Source organism: Chenopodium quinoa, unplaced genomic scaffold, assembly GCF_001683475.1.
Source record: "Chenopodium quinoa cultivar QQ74 unplaced genomic scaffold, ASM168347v1, whole genome shotgun sequence".
Lineage (NCBI taxonomy): Eukaryota > Viridiplantae > Streptophyta > Magnoliopsida > Caryophyllales > Amaranthaceae > Chenopodium > Chenopodium quinoa.
This window is the reverse complement of record NW_018744582.1, coordinates 1446471-1456468: the sequence shown is the minus strand read 5'-3', so window position 1 is coordinate 1456468 and position 9998 is coordinate 1446471. Positions and strand designations below refer to the sequence as shown.

General features: G+C 34.2%; 1 long non-coding RNA gene across 1 annotated transcript; it reads left to right on the top strand.

Moving 5' to 3' along the window:
* On the top strand, positions 1-2727 carry LOC110699454. The gene is made up of 3 exons (XR_002506896.1): positions 1-415; positions 1245-1310; positions 2495-2727. It is a non-coding gene; the product is annotated as an uncharacterized LOC110699454 (long non-coding RNA).
* Positions 2728-9998: the final 7271 nt, after the last annotated feature.

Here is a 9998-nt window from a genome sequence, read left to right as displayed (position 1 = left end):
GTTTGTTGCCCAAAGGCAATAATAGGCAACAAAGCTATATTTTGTTGTCCAAAAAGTTATATTGTGCGACATCGATTCATGGTTCGTTGCCCTAGTAGAGACAAAGGACTGCAAATAACTGAATTCGTTGCCCAAAACTCTAAAAAAGAAGGCGGGATATTTTTTCCCGCTGCTAAAATTTCACCTCAAAAATTCTAATTTCAAATAACCTTTCTAATACTTAACAAGTTTTTTCCGTCAGCTGTAAGAAAAAAAAAAAAAAAACTTAACAAGTTTTTTTACTGAAGTCCCAAACACCCTACATCTCTTTTTCCCTCTAGAATCCTCTATTTCATCATCTTCATCTCAATTTCTCTTCTTCGATCCATTGAAACGGCTATGGAGCTCTCTCTCGTCCACTGTAAAAGCTTCCATGGTATGATTTTCTTTTCTTTATATTTTTTATCATCGTACATCAGATTCGCAATCTAGGGTTTTGTTTCAATTTATTAACCTTTTTGTCATTTTACTTAGTTGGGGTTATTCTGATGTGAATTATTGAACTAATGGTTGTAGTTACTGATGTTTTGTATAATTATCAGATGTAACAAGCGATTGTTGCTTAAATTTCGTTTTCACCCTCAATTCTGGTTGTTTTAATTGTATTTTAGCTAGGATGTGATTTGAGTTATAGTTTGGTCAAATTTTTGGAATTATTGTCGTTTTGATTTTGTAAATTTATTGATTTTGTGGTTATTTTTGATGGTATATATGGGAAATATGATGGGTTTTGTTTTGATTTATCTAGGTTGAGCTCTTTTTGAGATAAAATTAATTTCTTTACGTTTATGCCATGCAAATACTAAAATTTGCTGAAAACTATTCTGAGTATTTGACAATACAAAGATATATCCTATCATAGTTGTATTCTTGGACACTAATACACTTCATTTTATATTTTTATAATCACGAAGATGACTAAAATTCTTGTTGTTTATCTTTATTTTGTTATTGGAATTTGTTTATCACATGGCATTTTGGTAAATAAATGAACAACTTTATCTAGTCATTATTAATGTAGGACCCACTTTTATGGAAAAAGTTGTTGATCTATTTACAAAATTGCCATGTGATAAACAAATTTTGTGAATCTCAGAGATTAACTTGTATTTACCCCTAAAATTCTTGTTGTTTATCTTTATTTTGTTACTGGAATTTAGGTGCTTGGAGTATAAATTATTGTTGTCTTATTTTTTTAATGAAAGGTCATCTGAACACGCTGAAGCGCAGCGAGATTCTAACTATACAAGATTATATGAGAAGACCATAAAGTAAGTTTATGTTCTTTCTCTTAATATTACTTCCTCTTATTCAGATTATTTGCAATTATACTATTATAGTATGCTATTTTGGATATGATTCTTGTTTAATTTTGTAAATAGGCTTTATCTAACCTGTGTCATAGTATGATTATCAAATGCAGTGTACCTCAGTCCTTACTATAGCTAATGAAATAGCTATAAAGCTAATTGAGTAGGTAACTAGATTTTTCTAAAAAGATTCTAGATGAACTAAAATGACCCCTTGAGATTTGGCTGGGTCTGGTATATGACTATATGGCAAGGTTTTGGGTATGGAAGAGCCTAAGACGAACAATATAAATTGATTTAAGTGTCATGAAAAATTGTCGTTGAAATGCTACTAAGATGAAAACCGAAATGATTATTTTTCCTGTTCAAGCTTGATATATCATACTAGTATATAGCTATCTAGCAAAGTTATGCCCTTGCGATCAATTTCAGATTTCTTTTCAGTACAAGCAATAATATTGATCTGTATGTATGTGTTAATTTTTTGTTTTCCTTTTCAATTCAGTCTTCTAAACTCAGTACTTTTACTTCCTTCTTCTGTAAAGCAGCCATCACCAATGGGCAGACATGTCTAATCATCTTTAATTAGTGGGATATTGTAACAATTTCATAATCTAAAGTTGTGATCACCCCCACTAAAACTTGATCTTCCTGCACAAATTAATCAAATGGGGTTTGATGTTTTTTTCTTTATTTTAATTGGGCTTTGGTAGTGATAACTAGTTAAAATATGATAGAGATTAGAGTTTGTTCATTGTCCATGGCATTATTATAAACAAAAGAGAAACTAAACTATCATGCTATTCTTTAACACTTTGATGAAATTATATAAATTTTGTTTTGACCTTATGAGCATGAGTTGTTTCTTGCTGATCGAATGCTTAAAGAGACCAATATGAAACATGGATGAAATACGATAGTTCATGATGTGTATATTAACGTTTGTATATGACTGCTATTTTTATGAGAAGTAAACCTTTCAAATTTTATTTTTATTTATTTATTTTTTACGGAAGTAAACCTTTCATTTTGCTGCTAGAATTTATACTAGTTGGAATTATTCATGTAAATTTTTCTTATTTTTTTTTTTTACAACATTTTATTTTGCAATCGTGTGTATCTAATGTTGGTTTATTGCCTTTCAGAAACAACCGAGGAACCTGAAGTACACATTGGATATATTTGTGGTCTTTATTATAATAATAAGTGGGTATATTCTAGTGATCATTAAATTTAACTTTGTATATATAGTTCTCCTAGTAGAACAATATAAATATAGATGTAATTTTGATTTTTTTGGATTGAACTTGGAAAAGTATGTAATATTTAAAATGATTGTTATTATATGTTATCTCATATCTCAATTATAAAATGTAAATGTCTAAGAAAGTAAAATAAGTTTGAGAAAGGTGAGAAACTGGTAACAACCAAAAAAACTTGTTGCTTGTATGCTAAATATAGTTTTGGGCAACAAAATGAGCTACATATTGTATTGTAAAATTGGTGCTGCATTGTAACATATGGTACTAAAAATAACATAACATTGCCCAAAATGGTTTTGGGCGACGACATTATTGTTGCCCTTACCATTATGTGTGCTGTTGTGAAATCACCTTTAGGAAATGAAAAATAAAAGTTGTTGCCTAAAGATCATTAACATAGGCAATGCAATACTCTTTTGTAGCCCAAAAGTGTAAGAAGGGCGACAATCTAACTCGTTGCCTATAGGTTTTGTGCAACAAAAGACCAAGTCGTCGCCCAAACGTGCATGGGCGTCGACCCTTGTGCGACGAGCTCACGATGACTTGAAGGTCGTTGCACAAGTGTTTGGGCGACAAAAAAGAGGCTTGGGCGACGAATTTCTTTGTTGCCCAAAATCGTTTTTCTAGTAGTGGAAAAAGATGCACCTCCACACATCATGTTAGGAGAGGAATTGTGAGAATGTGTGAAAGACCTTCCGAAGGTAACATATAGGCCTGAGGCACTTAAACGCCTCAAAAAAGCCAAAAACGGGTGGTTCAAGCAAAGCGCACTATAGGAGCTTCCATATTGGAAGCATCTGCTCATTCGTCACAACTTAGATGTCATGCACATTGAAAAGAACTTCTTTAATCAGTTAATTCACACTATAATGAATGTGAAAAGGCATACATGTGACACACCATCAGCTCGAAATGACATTGCCAAATATTGTACACGGCTGCAACTTCGTCTTTAGGAGGATGATAGAGGAAAAGAGTTAATGCCAAAGGCTCCATTTGCTCTTGTCAAAGCTTAGAGAAAAGTTTTGTGTGAGTGGTTAAACAGCTGTGGTTTCCTGATAGTTACGCCTCCAATTTGAGTAGATGCGTAGATTTGCAAGCGTGTAAGATACACGGAATGAAAAGCCATGACTGTCACGTGTTCATGGAGAGGTTGTTGCCAATTTTTACTTTCAGGCGTGACAGTCATGGCTTTTCATTCCGTGTAGCTTACATGCTTGCAAATCTACGCATCTGCTCAAATTGGAGGCGTAACCATCAGGAAACCACAGCTGTTTAACCTCTCACACAAAACTTTTCTCTAAGCCTTGACAAGAGATAACAAGCATGTAAGAGATAAAAAACTTCTGCTATAATCACTTTCAGGCGTCAGTTGACACAAAAACACGAGATCTCGGTCGAAATATGAATGCCTACGTGGATTCCACAGTGGACAACGCAGAAATACAAGAGTTGTTCATGGTGGATAGCGGTCGTGTGTCAAATGAGGGTAAAACTCGGTTTTTAGATGAAAAGGAACTCGAGTGTGCTTATTTGTTTGTGTTACAAAACAACGACATTCTTGTTGAATACGAAAGGTATATATGTTTCCGAATGAATTGTATTCAAAGTTATGAACAATTAAAATGATTGCAATGTTGATTTACCTCGTGTCATTGACCTCCTAGGAAGTTTGAGGACTACATTCTTTGTACTCGACCTTATCTGCGTAGAGAAGAAGTCATGGAGAAATGCAAAGCTGAATTCTCTGATTGGTTTCATCACAAGGTGATATAAACGTTCTAACCGTGACATAATTATGAATTTTACATCTTGCACTTCAATTTATTCAATTCATGAATTGTGACGTTTCAAACGTTAATAGGTGGTTGAAGAGAAACCAAATTCGGATGTCCTACGAGCGTTGTGTGTACGTCCTTTCAAGCGTGTTCGAACTTGGAGGCAGATTTTTGTCGGTGGATTTAATTTTCATACACATTCCCATGACAAACACAAATCTACAATGAATTATGGTGTGTGTGTATCAAGTGAGGATGGTGGAGAGTACTTCGACATTTTAGATGACATAATTGAACTTGTTTACACTGGTCCCCGAAAAAGAGTACAAGACTATTTTGTTTAAGTGTAGTTGGATGGATTGTGGTAGGGAATGAACATACATGAACAATACAAGCTTGTCGAAGTAAATCATACTAAGAAATACCACAAGTGTGATCCCTTTGTATCATCTTTCCAAGCGACTCAAGTGTATTACGCATCATACCATAGCTTGAAACGGGATCGAGTTCAATGGTGGGCTGTGTTTAAAACACAAGCAAGGTCAGTGGTTGATGCTCCAGTGGACTTAGAGTTTTTGCAGGCACCATCCCCACAAGTACATACAATGCTTTGCCATCGACTTTAGTGATAGTGAAAAGATTGATGACATCGATGTATTATTAGATGATAGTAGTGATGATTAAAGTAGTGATAATAGTGATGAGATTAATGAATAGGAGAATATGTTAAACGCCTTTAAAATTTGCTTGTTGTTGTAAAATCAAAATATGACTTGGTTGTATAATGAATCATTACTTTTTGTATAAAATTTTGTTAAATTGCACTATACTTGTAATTTATAATATCATGTCATGTTACTAACAACTATTTCAGGTGGTATGACGAGGGGTAAAAATGGAGAATCGTAGAAGAAAACAAAGGGGAAGGGGAAAGCTCACAGAGGAAGCGGAGGCGCATGATTTGGGTGCCACTCAAGAGCCCGCCTTCACCCAAGCAGAAAATCAGACACAGCAGCTTGGGCAACAGCTTTAGGGGGCAAATGGGTTCGCAGTCTTCTGAGTTGCCGGTATTAGACCCTACTACGCTATGGTATGTACGTATATTTAATGAATTGGACTTATATTCTTATTTTTGTAAAATTAACCTACTTATTACTTCTAACAAGTTCTATATTACTTTTTGTTGATGATCATCTAACATGGTTGTTTCTCATTTAATGTAGGTTTGATGATAACAAGGTGAGAAGTGTGTTCTCCGGTACGCTAACTGGATACTATCGAGACCCTTGGAGGAATTATGGAGAGGTTGATGAAGGAACGAAAGAACACTAGTGGATCTTGTTCAGCGTATGCTATTTTTAACTTAGTTAATACATGTTTTATTAAGTGTATTGATGGAGTTGAGTTTACAACTTTTAAAGTTTGTCATTCGTGGAAACAATTCACATGGGTACCTTAGTTGAACGAGCATGTGAAGCGATTCGAAAGCAAGTTTGCAACTCGCCTACGTGACATGTTCTACACAGTCACACACAAGATGAATGGTGCCAAGACAAGCTGTCTCAATGAGGAAGTCCACAAGAAGATGATGGATATTGTTGCCACAGATCCGACGTATAAGAAACTGTCTGCCTAAAACAAGGAGAACAGAAGGGGCGGTTCCATGGAAAAATGTGGTTGAACGAACCCACTATCAGGGTTCTATGTCATCTATACAACATGCAAAAAGGATAGTAAGTTTGTTTAATAAGCAATTAAAATAGAAGACGTTTGTGTATTACTATGTAATGGTGGTGTGACATGTTAACGATGATTTTCTGCTTGTACAATCAAAAGTAGCGAAGAATCAAGGCCAGTTACCAACAACTCTTGAGCTTTTTCTGAAGACGCACTTCACGGATGTGCCTGGGAAAGACACAGTGCCAGCTAACACCAAAGCGAAGCAAATTGCGGTAACAACTTCAATATAACTTAGAATCTAAACTTATTTGATTGATTTCATGAAAATTTGGCAAAGTAGAAATCATTATAAACGTATTTGGTCCTATATTGATAGTTGGTCTTTTTTGTGATTTCAAGTCATAGACACCTAAAATTACCTAATATTGGCATGTTAGAAGGAAGAATGAGTTCATTTGATAAGAAATAAAGAAAATGGGCAAAACAGAAGTCATTTGGGCCTTATTTGGATGAAAATTGTTCATAAAACTTAGGTAAATGGTCATTTTTTGTGATTTCAAGTCATAGAAACCTAAAACTACCTAATGTTGATGTGTTATGAGAAAGAAAGAGTCCATTTGATAAGAAATGAAGAAAATGGGCAAAGTAGAAGTCATTTAGGCTATATTTGGATCATGTTGGATGAAAATGGTTCCTAAAACTTAGATAGTTGATCTTCTTTGTGATTTCAAGTCATAGACACCTAAAATTACCTAATATTGACATGTTACAAGGAAGAATGAGTTCATTTGATAAGAAATAAAGAAAATGGGCAAAGAAGAAGTCATTTAGGGCATATTTGGATGAATTGGGATGAAAATGATTCCTAGAACTTAGTTAATTTTTTTTTCTTGTTTTGTGTGATTTCAAGTCATAGACACCTAAAACTACCTATTATTGACATATTATGAGAAAGAAAGATTTCATTTGATAAGAAATGAAGAAAATGGACAAAGTAGAAGTCATTTAGGCCATATTTGGATGAAAATGGTTCATAAAACTTAGGTAAGTGGTCATTTTTTGTAATTTCAAGTCATAGACACCTAAAACTATCTTATATTGACTTTTTATGAGAAAGCAAGAGTCCATTTGATAAGAAATGAAGAAAATGGGCAAAGTAGAAGTCATTTAGGCCTTACTTGGTTCTATTTTGTTGAAAATGCTTCCTTAAACTTAGTAAGTTGCTCCTTTTCATATGTATATCTTGTAGGAGGCCTACCAGAAGAAGGTTGAAGCAGCAAACACTCAAGGGATTCAGAATAGTCTGAATGAGTTGTATTGGGAGACGGTGGGTGGTCGCAACAATAAGGGTCATGTGAAGGGACTTGGCCAAAGTGCAGAGCTGTACTAGTGGCAACCGGATGGGTCGAGTTTCCAGGTATTCATAGCAGTACACGCCTTTCGTTGTTTCTCAAATGCAGGATCAGATGGAACATAGGGTGCAGACTCTTCGCAGTGAAATCCGGAGTGAATTGGAAGTCGAGATGGAAGCCCAATTTGAAGCCCAAATGGTCGCAATAGAAAGGAGAAACCAGGAGAGGTGGGATGAGTTTATTATTCGTTTCCCCAACGACACATGTTCCACTATTCATCCTCAGAATCGAGACCCAACGATGACTCGGGTAGTGGCGGAGCAGGCGAGGGTACCCCGGCGATCGTATAGCATAGCTTTGTTTATGTAGTATGCACATGTACTTAATTCGGATTATGTTTTATGCCTGCACACAATATATATATTTTTATTTATATATATAAATATTTTGGTAATTCGATCATAAATTTAATTTTATCTTGAATTAGGTGCAGGAGGTATAAGTTTCGAATGATGGTAATTCCAAATAAAATCGACTAATTTGTCAAATTAGCAGATGAAATTCCGACGGAATTTCTGATTGTATTATCCTACGGATTTTCAGATGGACTTGTCCGTCGGAAAACATATACATTCCGAGGAAAAATATATCTGTCGGAAATATACGACGGAATGTGCATCGTAATATTCCGACGGAAATTTAATCCCTCGAAAAATAAAGTCCTTACGACGGAATATGTCCGTCGAAAACTGGTTTAATTACGACGGATTATTCCGTCGGAAGTGATACATATTGACGGAATTTAATCTGTCGGAATTTCAATTTAAGTTAATCCAGCCTCTGACACAATTTATTCCATCGCAATATGCGTTTCCGACGAAAAATCTCTCGAAAAATGTCAAATTTCCTACAAAATGTTTCGCAACAGACTATTTTGACGGAATTTCAAAAGATTCGACGGATTTTTTCCGTCGTAAAAAGGCTGTTTTCTAGTAGTGATAATGTTTACAAGATTAAATGTCTTCTAAACATAATCAACCAATAATAATGACCAAGATTAAGCTAATTGTGGTGAGTATTCTCTTTATAAAGGTCTATTGAAGTCATCTTTAGTAATTTTTCTTTTGGTATTACTCAAACGTGATTCCATTCCTATAAAAAGGAAAAAGCATTGAATTGCGGGAGCTAAACAAGCAAGCACAATTAAGTGGAAAGCTGGATAAAATCATGTTTAATTTGCTGTAGCTTTACGGAAAGAAACCAAGTCTCCATTCACCAAGCTACAGATGTTTACGGTCTTTTAATCAACTGACTAAGCACTATCCTTTTAGCCAATTATGCAACCAATATTATATGGAGTACTCCGTTTGCCTTTAAATAATATGGAGTAATCTGTACCTCGTATGTCACACGATGACATGACCGATGAACCACATTTAACTTACTACTATATACTCGTACAACATTATTGTAGTAGTCTATCTTTTACTATATAAACTTTACTTTTTCTGTCTTGTTAATGCTACATACAAATAATTTGAAGCTCTTATAGAAGTATAGTTAATGAATAATTTAGAGCTTATTGTATAATTTAACTAACTGCTTAATATAGAAAGTAATCTATAATTGCTAACAGAGAAAGTGTAATAGAGCAAACGTGTAAAAGGATAACGCCATCTTTTAAAAAGAAAAACCACTTATATGTACTTTTCCCATATTAAAGGAGAATGGGGACGGAAGGACCAAGCTAGGCTAATTAATCATGAAAGGCCCTAATAAAAATAAATAAATAAAAATGAAAATAAAAATAAGTAAATTTAATCGGGAAGAATATGGTAGTTTGCACACTGCTTTCCCAAAGCATAATCTTATCTAACACGTTTATCACCTTAGCACATTCGAACCCACCGTATAACTTTAGCTTATACATACGAATAAGAATATATTTTTCACTTTGAGCATATGTTTACATCTTACAACTTCTTGGGGTTACTCCAAGTTAGTGTTATTGAATTGAATTATTGTTCTTTTACTTCTTTTTTTTTTGGAGCAAAAAACCGGGGCTATAACTATACAAGTATAGCACAAATTTCGACTAGTAAATCAAAGGTGAAAATTTAAATTTGATATGAGTGCTAACTAATTTAATTGGTTAAAATTTTGAATACTTGAACATTTGACATCGAGTTCCATCTGCTTTTAGCTAGCGGATGATTTGATAACGCTAAGCAAATACAAAGTATAAAGTAGCTTTAAGGGTAATGGTAGCGTTTTGAAGGTAAAATTCTATCACTTATGTTCTTTTACTAATCTAACAACTACTTTTACAGAACTTTTGACATAAATTTGGAATGTGCATCTTTAGTTGGGTTATTATAAGCAAGTGAAATTAGTTAAATGTAACCTAAATCAGGTTTGAATTGTTAGCGAACTTGGTCTTGGACTATATCAGTTTGGGACAAGTATAGGTTATTTTGGGCTGGATAAAAGCCTGATAAGAACTTTCCCATTTTCTCATGGACACTTGATCATGTCCAATTCTAAACATCAATACCATTAAAAGAATCATTTTGTCAC